Source organism: Carlito syrichta, unplaced genomic scaffold (genome assembly GCF_000164805.1).
Source record: "Carlito syrichta isolate Samal-C Ts95f unplaced genomic scaffold, Tarsius_syrichta-2.0.1 Scaffold304390, whole genome shotgun sequence".
NCBI lineage: Eukaryota > Metazoa > Chordata > Mammalia > Primates > Tarsiidae > Carlito > Carlito syrichta.
This window is the reverse complement of record NW_007248486.1, coordinates 16034-17409: the sequence shown is the minus strand read 5'-3', so window position 1 is coordinate 17409 and position 1376 is coordinate 16034.

Sequence of the window (1376 nt, the reverse complement as noted above, 5' to 3'; positions counted from 1 at the left end):
AAAAAAAAAAAAAAAAAAAGAAACAGAGAACTGAGTACCACATGTTCTCACTCATAAGCGGACCCTGAACAACGATCATAATACTATAAGAAAGGGATTGGCAGTAGTGGGAAACTGTCAGAGGATGGAGAGTAGAGGCACACTTCATCAATAAGGGTACCTGATCTCAAACCAGGTGATGTGAAGTAGGGTCTGAGCGATTAAATAACAACCCACCGACTTTATTTTAACAAAGGAGAAGTTTATTAGTCAAGGCTCTGCCAGCTGGCGACCGCTTGCAGGAAGAGAGCTCCAAGCAAGATGGCCCCAAGCCCCTGCTCAGAGCTTTCTTAAGTAGTCCTAGCTTACATCTTGGTTAGCTAAAGTTAGAGTTGGACATTTTCCGGAGCTCTTATCGCAATATTCTGCTGACATCATCAAGCTAACAGATGTGCTAATTAGGCAAGTATAGTGGGTAAGGATACAATTTATCTTTCAATATTTACAGAGGAGAAACCTTCAAAAAAAACCTTCCAGGAAGGGAGTAACACCTGTTTCAAGGCTAAAGTCATCTCTTTCATCCCCCCCCTTACAATCCCAGGGACAGAGGCTGTTCTTTTCTCCCTTTTACAGTATGAGCTGCAGAACGTTTTTGGCATCCTTCTCCTAAAGCAGAGGCTTGGGTTTGCTGGAAGGATCTTTTGACAGGCCAGTAGCAAGGACCTGATCCAGTGCTCATCTGGGGACAAGGCAGTGCTTGTGTTTTCCCTAGGAATGCAGAAGAACCCCAATGGCTCCCGGCACTATTCCTCTGACTCTATACCAGCCCTCCGCTCCAGAGTATCAAGGGAAGATCGGACGGAAAGCCTGATCCCTCTATTCAAGAGACTGTGTATCATCCCACTGGAGATTGTGCCTCCCCTGCGGACTCACTCTAGGGCAACACTCCAAGCTGTATCTCCTTCTTGGGGACAATTTAAGGCGCTAGCAGCTAAAGCCGAAAAAATAGTGCGAAACAGTGGAGGGGTCACATCTGACCCGCCTACCTTGTTCCTGGCCAAGCTCACTGTGGTGGCTTGCCAGGTGGGTACAGTTAGGGGCCACAGTTTACCTTATTGGGCTTATGTGCCTGACCCCCCTTTCTAAGAGCTTCTTTATTGGGCCACCCCTCCATCAAGTCTATTACCCCACAGTGGGTTGGTGGATTTTCTTATGAAGGGTGGTCTACCAAAGCACCCATTTGTTTTTCACATTTGTGGCATCTGCTTATCATAGGAGATCCAGGCTGTGTGCCAATTACTTCTTTTTTTTTTGAGAATTTTTCTTTTTTCTTTCTTTTTATTATTTATTTATTTATTTATTTGAGTTGGAGTTGCACTCTGTCGCCCAGACTGGAG